This window comes from Netta rufina (genome assembly GCF_964035555.1).
Source record: "Netta rufina genome assembly, chromosome: 14".
Lineage (NCBI taxonomy): Eukaryota > Metazoa > Chordata > Aves > Anseriformes > Anatidae > Netta > Netta rufina.
This window is the reverse complement of record NC_140137.1, coordinates 15658692-15666736: the sequence shown is the minus strand read 5'-3', so window position 1 is coordinate 15666736 and position 8045 is coordinate 15658692. Positions and strand designations below refer to the sequence as shown.

At 45.0% G+C, this 8045-nt stretch overlaps 1 protein-coding gene across 2 annotated transcripts in view; it reads left to right on the top strand.

The window, feature by feature from the left end:
• The first annotated feature begins 1103 nt into the window (after positions 1-1103).
• Positions 1104-8045, top strand: part of CNOT6 (CCR4-NOT transcription complex subunit 6) — a 30534-nt gene continuing 23592 nt past the window's right edge. For both annotated transcript variants that reach the window (XM_084295065.1, XM_084295064.1), the window contains exon 1: positions 1104-1243. The gene's annotated coding sequence lies outside the window, so the exon portion shown is untranslated. The remainder of the gene's footprint in view (positions 1244-8045) is intronic.

Genomic DNA, 8045 nt, shown 5'->3' with positions numbered 1-8045 from the left:
TGAACATTATAACGGTGTGATAATCAAGGGAAATTCACTTCATTTTGCAATTGTTATTTATAGCTTTGGCCAGTACCACACCATTGATGGTACCTTCCCACCACCTTTTCTTGCATCTTACAGTAAAATCTTGTCACACAGTGGCAGCAACAACTACACTTAAAAACAATGTCTTTTATTTTTCCATGTATCTGGGTACACATCCATCAATTGAATAAGAAAACGATGTGCAACGTGAGTTCCAGCAGGGGTGCCGATGGGAAGTCGGTGGCCATTTCACGGCGAACACTTTGTGAAAACCTCACAGCAAAGGATCTGGGGTGCGGATTTGGTACATACATGTATAGAAAGGATATATTGTAAGGATATATTGCCTGATTGTAGGGTATCCTACACTAAGGGGCACTCAACATGCTATCCACATCTTGCCCGAGGTCATATGCTGCAAGCCTGCGTTCTTGATTCATACTTACGCAGAATTTAAAGTTAAATCAAGTGATCACTTTAATTAGGCTTCCTGGACTCACACTGGGAACTGTTTCGCTGCTGTACATCATTTACACCAGCTCAGCGTTTAAAAATACGCCTGACGTGCTACTTTTATCTACTTTTCCGTCTCCTCCTTCGCTCTGCACCCACATACCTTCCCCCCCAACCCCCCCCCCGACTTCCTACGGAATCCCCCCAAAACAATTCCCCCGAACCAACCCCCCCAAAAAAAAAAAAGAAGTACCCCAAAAAGAACTACCCCAAAAACAAGCCCTCCCAAAACAATCCCCACAAAAACCAACTCCCCCAAAACACAACCCCACAACAAAACCAACCCCTCAACGTTTCGTGACACACTGTCCCTCCCCCCAACACCCCACAGCCCTCTCCGGACCCCCCTCCTTGCGCCCCCACCCCAAAATCCCCCCCCCGGTCCCCTCAGCGGCTGGAGGCTGCGCAGCCGCGGAGTGGGGGCGGCCTCGGCAGGCGGGGCGGCAGCAGGAGCAGGAGGAGGAGGAGGAGGAGGAGGAGGAGAAGGAGAGGAGGGAGGGAGGGAGGAGGAGGAGGAGGAGGAGGGCCGGCCCGCCCGCAGCCGCCGCCGCCGCCACCGCCGCCATGATGCTTGTTTGCTTTCAATGAGTGTGAGGAGGAGGCGGGGGGGAGCCGCTCTCCCGTCCGGCCCGCGGCAGGAAACAAAGAGCCAGGCAGGCGGCGGAGCGAGGGCGGCGGGGGGACGGGGATGCTGCAGCCACAGGTAGGGAAGGGGGCGGCCGGGGGGGAGCTGCGGCCGCGGCGCCTCGCCTGGAGGGGGGGCTCGCGCTCAAGGGGGACGGGGGGTGGGAGGGGGTGGGGAGCGGGGGTTAATTAATTAAGGAGGGGGGTGGGTGGGTGATGGGGGAGGGGAGCGGCGTTGTTATGGCGAGAATTAGGGAATTAGGGGGTCCCTTAGAGTTTGGGGGGGTTGTTGGGGGTGGCACGGAGCGGGGAGGGGTTGCCCCAACGCAGGGTGGGGGGGGGGGGGGGCAGCCCGAGGGGCAACGCTCGGCGGCCGTGGCGGAGGTGATGATGATGATGGTGATGATGGAGGAGGAGGAGGAGGAAGGGAAAGGAGGAAGAGAAGGGGGACGACGACGGCAACGACAACGCCGCCGCCCCCCGAGGGGGGCTCCGCGGCCGCAGGGGCCGTGGGGCAGGGGCCGGGCGGCGGTATTGGCATCGGGGAGGCAATCAGGAGAAATCAGGATCGTGGCATCTGCCAGCCTGAAGTTCTTTCTTTCTTTATTTTTATTATTATTTTTTTTTTCTTTCTCTCCCCAACCGGGCAACCGAGTTTAAAAATAATTAAACAAAGGCGGAGGGGGAATGACACCCGCCTGATGGTTGCCCGGAGCCCCCCCTCCCCAACCTCCCTCCGTTTCCCAGCCGGGCGAGGCGGGCGGAGGGGAAAGGGGGGGGGGGCGCTGAGGCCTGGCGGCCACCGGGAGGCCGGAGCGGCCCTGTTCGCCTTGGGGAGAAGGGAAATAAACCGGGGGGGGTGGGGGGGGGAAGGCTTTGGGGCCTGATTGCCAGCCCCGTTGGCCAATGCAGGCGAGCGGGAGGCTGGGCTTGCGCTGACATGTGGGGCGGGGGGGTGATGGGGGGGGGCGCACACATGCGGGGATAAACAGAGGGGATTTGGGACAGGGCCTCCCGCGGGGCCTCGGTGCGCATCGAGGTGGGGGCTGTGGGCTCGCAGAAGTTCCCTGCAGGCGATTATTCGTTCACTGAGCCTAGGGGGGGGGGGTTTAGGGAGGGTCTGCAGGGGCTGAATTCCCGAGGTGGGCGCCCCACGAAGCGCAGAAGTGGGTCAGTGGGGCTGGGTCCTGCACCGCACGGCTTCTGGGTCACAATTCGTGGCGAACTTTAAGCCTGGGATCAGATAAAAGCTCTAGAAAAAGTGCGTATCTGTACATCCGCCTCTCCATCTTGATCTGCACGTATATCGCGAACGCGTTCTTATCGGTAGTTTTTCCATGAATGGTAAAAATTCACATGCAGCTTTATTTGCATTTAGTCATATGAAAATACGGCCAGAACAAATACTGTAAAACGGGGTTGGGTTTTGGTGTTGTTGCTTCTTCTGTTTTTTTTTTTTTTTTTTTTTTTTTTGTTACAGCTATCTGTCTCTGTAAACACATAGAAAACTGTACTAGTGAAAATATAACTCCACAGGCAGGTGTTTGCTTTATAAGCAGAGTTGCAGATCTCCATTTTTTTTTTTTTTTTTATTTCTGGGGCTTATTTTCTTCATCTAGATTTCACCACAGTGGGTAACTAATTCAAAATTCAAGGGATTTAGAAATACCTGTGGTATTTGTCTGGCTTAAATGCGAAGATGTGCAAGTGTTGACTGGTAATTGTGTTGTATCTTGCATTTTTCTTTCATTCTAGAGCAGGTCTCGTAATTGGGAATTTATCAACATTTCCACTGGGGTAATTTTACAGGATTATCCACCCTCTGTTCTTCCTGCTGGTTCATCTGGACTCTGTGGAGTTTGCTGCTAGCAATGAAGCCTTCTGTGGGGGTTTTATTCATGCTATTACTGAAATGGAGCCCTTCGCATTTGGATTAACTCTTTATTCGCTTTTCACCTGAATCGCTTGGATCAGTCCATTTATAAAAAGGATACTACCATGCACCCTTTTTCTGTTTGCATTTTGAAGTTGAACTCTGAATACAGTCTTGATGTGTTCAGGCTGTTTACTTTGCTTGAATTTTAGAGGAAGATCTGAAATATAAAGATAGATGAAACTGTAATACTGCATGGGCAGGTAAATACTTCTGATGTTTTATATATGAAGACTTGAAAACATGTCACAAAGGGCCACAAATTGAAAGAGCATGGTACCCATCAAGGTAAAAATCATTAAGATCAATCAGTACTAGATATTAGGAAGACTTATTTTCTATGCAAGTGCAATATGCATAGTGGAAAACATTCTTTAAAATGGGGTACAATTCTCCCAGGATTGAGCAAACTGAAAACACTTTCCCAACTGACCAAAAAAAAACCAACTATTTTTAAAAACATGGCAGCATAAATAAAAATGGTCTTGCTAAACAATCACCAAAAAGTGAATTATTTTTGCTTGTAGTGCAGTGTGTGTTATTGTTTACACTGCCACCATGCCTAGGAGGCTGGGTGGTGAATCCCTCATTCCAGTTGTGCAGCCCCTGCTGCAGAGGCTGCAGGCCTCCTGGTTCTGTTTGCTATCAGACTACTGAGGTCTAAAATTATCCCATTGTTTTGTCATGTAATTTTGGCTGTACGAGTGCATGAGTGCAGCCTGTAACGTTACATCCCTGGCCTAACTGGGGCCATGTCCAGTGAAGATTATGTGCAGACTGTACCTTTATGAATGAAAATGCCTTCATAATTGAAAGAACATAAATGTCACATACAGGTTTTATTTTTTTTTCCTTAGATGAAATACGTAGTAGTCAAAGGTAATAACAACATATGATGAGCAATTTGCCTTAAAACCCCATTACAATAATCTCAACAGACCCTACCTCTAGATTTCAGTCCTAGTTGCATAATACAGAGGTTGGCCTTTGCCCTATTGCATACAATGTATCAAGGTTATTTTTTTTTTCAATGTACTAAGAGCTTACACTATTTTCCACCCAGTTTAAATTTAGACTTCTTCATGGTGTAATTTTGAAGGCTTTATACATAAAGTGCTCAGACTGAGTCACCGCAGGGTTTCATCTGCTTTGTATTCCCCTTCAGCGTTGGTGCTTCACACTTGGAGGTGTGTTTATTGTACAATATCATGCCAGATTATTAGCGTTGTATTAAGTCACATGAATCGTTCCGGCATTGAGATTAGGTTGTAGAAGTCCACTCAACAAGGAAGCTTGGCATGGGCTTGGGGACTTGCACTCACAATTTCTAATTGAGTGATTTCTGCAGGTGAAGTCTTAAAGAGTACAAATGCTTAGGCAGGCTCCATAGAAAAAGCAGTTTAAATGCTTAACATATCCTTTTGAGCTACTAATTACGCTTCCAAGATGGTGCTTATTTATTTAAAAAAAAAAAAAAAAAGTTGGCAACTACTCCATTTTCTCTTTTGTAGGACTGCAACATGAATCCTTTTTTTAATGCCTCAGAGGGCTTTTTTTAGCAAAGGGATCAAGGAGGGGCTAGGAGCAGAAAATGTATACATAGTTGTTTACTTGAGAAATAGAATACTTGCTGTTAGTATTCCGGTTTGTACTGTAATGGAGCTCTGAAGGAAGAAGGTTTTTTGTGTGTATGTTTTTTTTTTTAAACTGGTAAACATGTTAGGCATTTTATGGAGGCTGCCATTTAGATACTGTGATCAGAGCCTGATACTTTGATGATTTTCTTATGTCTTATCTGTTCCTGATATGCAAATTGAGCAGCTTCTTACTGAAGGCTGTCCTAAAGGCTTTGTGCCATTTTCTCATAGCAGTACCTCCAAAGCCTCCTGTAGGTCTTTGCAGCCCTGTTGAGGAAAGGGGAGCTCAGTGCCAGTTTGATGGCTGGGGCTTTGTAGAACACACTAAAACAATAAAACTGATAGATCACGGTGTTAGGGTACAGCCCCTTGGCATGGTTAGAGACCACGAAGGGTACCATAACTTAGGGTACTTCATATTTCAGATGATCCATGTAGCTTTACTACTCGGGATGTTTTGGAGTGTATTAATGAGTGAAGCATGGATCCTGCAAGTTGATCTGGCTTAAATGGAGCCCCACAAAAGTTTCTGTTTAGATCAGTTTCCAGGTCAGAGATCAGAAAAAAAAAAAACCTGGCTGCACTTCACAGACAGATCCTTTCACATGCTTTTTGGAACTCACTGAAACACCACCTGCAAAGACAGGAAGACTCAAAACTAAAATAAAGCAAAGCAAGATTTGCATGTATGCAGTCTGATCTGTATCTCCCGTCAGAACAATGAGCCTGCATCATAAATGGCTGAATAATAAAAAGCACTGAGATGTTTTACGTCAAGCTTTCACCAGGAATTCTTGTTCATTCTTGTTTTCAAGTTTTAACAGTTGTCCACCCGACAGAAGAGGGTTGCCTGACAAAGCAAAGGTCCTGTGGACTCAAACAGGAATTTCCGTGCTGCCTTAATCGCAGTCTGTCTGTAAATAGACGAGTACTTTCAGGGACAAGAGTTTTTAGGAACAAGCCATCTTTGGAAAAATAATTAAAACTAGAAAGTAATCCTTGCTGAGGAACATCATGAAAGATCTAATACTGGAGATGTGAGAACTGCTTTTACAATAGCTGCCTGTGCTGGCACAGGTGTTTCCTGGGAGCAATAGATTTGGTAACCCCATGGTGTCTTCTGGTATGATCACGATTCATGTAGGAAGTCAGAATAGCAGCATGTGAAGGCTTTTCTTTCCAGTGGCAGAGCTGGGAACTACTACACGGGTTGTTCATTACCTCACATAAGCTGTCAGTACAACCAAAGATAGCGCAACTATCTTTGGAAGAGTACTGAAAACCAACCAGTGACGTGACTAAAGCATTAATTTTTGAAACCGCCACCACCAAAACCTGCTTTCCTAGCTGGGTATCACTGCTGGCTAACAGCATTGTCAACACAACTGAGCAGGATGATGAAGCAGGACATGGGGTCGGCAGAGGAATCTTGAGTGGTCTTTAATGTCCAGGAGAGTGGTTATGAAACAACATTTCGGGCTTGTTGGTCTCATTTGAAGTAAAGGATCTCTGAGTGGTCTGGTTGCTTCTGTCAGGTGGGTAGAGCGTGCATAAATGATTTCTGCAACGTGCTGAACTTCAGTTAGTTTAGCAACTAATATTTACAAGTGTGTTTAAATATCTTTTAAGTATTTTTAGGAAGGCAAAGTACTTTGGAACTAGATACTGAAGTATTTTGTCATAGTCATTCAGATCTGTAGCAGGAACACTGAAAACGAGCTATGTCCAAATAAAATAATTAGGTTGTCTCTTAGCATTAAATTCTATTGCAAGGCAAAGATAACAGAGTACTGGTATGCATGGTGACCTCATGTTTTCACCCACTAAGCAACAGAAACATGGAAATTATTCTGCAGGTGGAAAAAAGGGAAGTGTGGTAAGGATCCTCATGGTATATAGGCCAGCGTATAGAATGGTTTCAGTTGGAAAAAATGAGGAATTATGCAGTACTTCAAACAAAATAGTTTTCCATGATGAAATAATAACTAAGTTGTCAAATATGATTGTCTGGACATAAGATATTGAATAAGAATTGGCGTTTATTAATGTTTTTGGCCACAAGACCATTCTTACTATCTTTCTGGAGGTGTTTGTAGGCAAAGCTCTTGAGCCTTGGTCTTCGAATCTGTTTACATTTTTAAAACTTGAAGCTGAATGTTTTAAGATGGAATTTTTCCATTTGGCGTTGATCTGTTAGGTTCCATCTTATTTGTACAGTATAGAATAATGTAATGAAAGAAAATTCTTAAAGCAATTAGTGAACCTGACTGGTCTTTTAGTGTATTGGCATTTCAGAATACATTAAAATAGAAAATACAGGATTGAGTGTGGTGTAGTACTCATTAGCTAGCCAAAGTGTTTCTAGGGATACCAGTTAAAGGTCAGTCTTTGCTTTGCAATTTGGTTTTGCAGTAATGCTTGTTTTGTATACAGCAGCCTTTTACTATAGGCATAATTATGTATAATTGCTGATAATTAAGAACTATTCTAATCATCTGGACTCTGTGTTACACAGAGAACATTTAGAAATGGTATTTCTAATCCTTAGATGTTGCGCAGGGTAAGGGGTGGGAATTTGAATTATCATGATTCAGATTAAGTGTTATCATGTAGATCTGTCTAAAAGATGGAGCAGTCAAGGACCTTTGTGCTGAAACATCCCTTTTGTACTCTGACCATGTTAGAGTTCTCTTTTGAGCCCAAACTGATCTACATAGCAACTGAACATGGAAGTGAAAATTGCTGGTTTGCACTAGCAAAGATAGTAAATAAATTTCTCACTCCTTCCAAGGTTCAGGGGGTTGCACGTACTCCAGTAAAATACTGGGCTGCAGGTTGCTCAGCTGATGGGAAATCACGATGGGAGTAGAGTGGAGGGGAGGCAGGGCTGGGGAGGAAAGGACTGGAAAATGGCAACCTCCCTGGCCCTGGCAAGCACCTTGTAACTGGGCAGCTTGCATTTCCATAAACACACAGTTAAGAAGGACAAAGAAACCTTTATTACACTTGAAATACCTGAAGGTTAAAATTTAATAACGTGCTCATTTTAAAAATGTGAATTGGCTGATTTTTAGACTTGATGAAACTTAAAGCCTGATCCAGTTAGGTGCTCTGTAGCTCTACACAGTGTGATCAGGCCTTCCTAATTTGAAAACAGCAAACATATCCTTTGACTTTATGGCTTGGTTGATATGAACTGGGATACTTTGCCTTTTTTCCACCCCTCCTCCTCTTTTTTTTAAAGGTTGCAGGAGGGTTGTGTCTCATTTTAGTCAGCTTCGGTTAGATTAAGGGCTTTGCAGAACTTTTAA